Source organism: Mus caroli, chromosome 6 (genome assembly GCF_900094665.2).
Source record: "Mus caroli chromosome 6, CAROLI_EIJ_v1.1, whole genome shotgun sequence".
Classification (NCBI taxonomy): Eukaryota; Metazoa; Chordata; class Mammalia; order Rodentia; family Muridae; genus Mus; species Mus caroli.
This window is the reverse complement of record NC_034575.1, coordinates 90,547,294-90,549,697: the sequence shown is the minus strand read 5'-3', so window position 1 is coordinate 90,549,697 and position 2,404 is coordinate 90,547,294.

Below are 2,404 nucleotides of genomic sequence, written 5' to 3'. Positions count from 1 at the left end.
ACAGCTACAGTATACTTACATATAATAAATGAATAAATCTTTGGGCCTGAGTGAGAAAAAAAAAAAAGGTAATAGATTTCTATTTTTTAATAAAGAGTAGTGGGGCCTAGGGGACAGCTCCGGGGAGGGCGCTTACCTAGCGGGAGTGGAGTCAGTGGTTACATGATTCTGAAGGAAAGAGGGATGACCAGGCAGAGCCTGCTGGGTTCACAGGACAGTGAGAGTACATAGGACAGTGCATGGCTATGATGATGGTATATGTGATTGTGCATTGTGAAAACTCAGAGTGCACAATACCAAGAGGAATGTACTTAATGAAAATCATGCAGTTTGGGGGTAACAATATTTCAATTTTGATTCATCTTCGGTCATGAGTACACCTACATGGAGAGTCTGTGCTATGTGGCTGATGAGAAATATCAGATTATGTGCTTTCTTATCAGTTTAGGTGTAAACCTAAAGAAGTTATTTTTTTTTCTCCTTAAGATGCCCAATGATAATATTGCATAGTCAAATCCCAATCTCCTACTCAAGGCAGAAAAGGAAGGGGAAGGGAAGAAGGCTGGAAAGGTAAGAGGCAGGAAAAGTGAAAAGGAAGACAAGGTAAGCCTGGGCTTCATTGCATATGCCTACTCTGTGAAGTTCTGGGACAGGAAGATGGTGGGTGATGTGATTGGAACCCAGGTCTACGCTCCCACTGCCAAGCTCCTGAATATCAGCTTCCTGTTCTTCAGCATCCTTATGGTCATCATCTGGATCATTCCTTTCTCTACCATCCCTGTGGCAGACTTTCAACCATTTTCACAAAAAATGCCACATTCTGGATTCTAGCTAACCTGTGTTCCACGGTCCACATCTGGCCCTCCCCCTAGACTGAGGCCTTGACCATTTACCCTATGTGTATGCAAATGTTACCTTCACATATCTGTCCACAGTGGATTCAATAAAGTGCATGTGATGGCAAAAAAATAAATTAAAATAAAATGACTAGAAAAAGAAAAGAGAAGAGAAGAGAAGAGAAGAGAAGAGAAGAGAAGAGAAGAGAAGAGAAGAGAAGAGAAGAGAAGAGAAGAGAAGAGAAAATATAATCACCATGTCTCTCTGCTTGTGCTGGTCACCTTGGCACAAGGCAGGGTCATTTGGAAAGAGGAAACCTCTGCTGAGAAGATGCCTCCTTGATTGGCCTGTAGGTGAGTCTATGGGACCTTTTCTAGAGTGGTGATTGATGTGGGAGGGTCCAGCTCACTGCGGGTGGTAGTCCTTGGTTGTATACAAAAGCAAGGTGAGCAAGCCAGTAAGCAGTAAGAGATCAAATCTTTGGGGTTCATCCATCTTAGAAAGCCTGACCTAAGGTTGAACTCAAGTAAACTAACAGACCAGTACCTAGCGCCAGTTTCCAGGCTACCCCTACCCCATAAGACCTGTGTCTAGCACCAGTTTCCAGGTTATTCCCCAACAAATCTGCACCTCCAGGTAACAAGCCTGCCCTGGCATTTCACGTCCTAACAACCTCCAATCATGTAAAAAGCAGAAGTTAAGTTTGTGGTTTGACTCTTAGCACCAGCCAATTATGTTAAAGGCCATAATGGTCCCCAAATCAGATATGTACCAGGCTAGATACCCCTTGTTGCCTCTATAAATGCTTGCCTAACACTGAGCTCGGGATGCCCCCTCCCATTCTCCTGCATCAGAGATGGTCTAAGCTTGAACTTGAATAAAGAGATCCTAACGTGATTACATTGGATTCGGCTCCTTGGTGGTCTTTTTGGGAATCACAAATGTTTCCTGACACAACTGCAGCACTCCTTTGTTGTTTGACCTCTGCCCCTCCTTGAGTTCCTGCCCTTGCTTGCCTTTATGGTGGACTGTTCCCAGTCAGACGGAATAAACCACTTCCTCCCCCAGATTGGTTTTGACCAGTGTTCTTGTCACTGCAGTGGGAAGCAAACAAGAACACTGATCCACATTTCAGAGACTCCTTCCCTAAAACCCAAAGGTTTGTGTACATTTACACATACCATAAGAGGTTACTCAGCCTTAATCTGGCACATGCTGTAACATGGGCAAAGCTTGAAGAAACTGTGCTCTGTGTAGTAGTTAGGGCTTAGAAAGAGGACAGATAAGAAGCACATGTGGAAGGTACATAGGGTGTAAACTCCGTAAAGATAGAAATAGACTGGAGATTGCCAGAGCCTAGGAGAGGGGAATCTCACACCCATTATTTAAAGAGCAGCTGAGTAAGATGGTTTATAATGTTTCCATAAGAATGGAATGTACCCCATACTACTTAACTGTAAGCTAAATATGTCCCCAGCCCGACCCCTTTGGTAATGCAGGGGCTCACACACCTAAGGCCTCATGCACATTAGGTAAGGGCTCTACCAGTGACCTACAATCCCAGCTC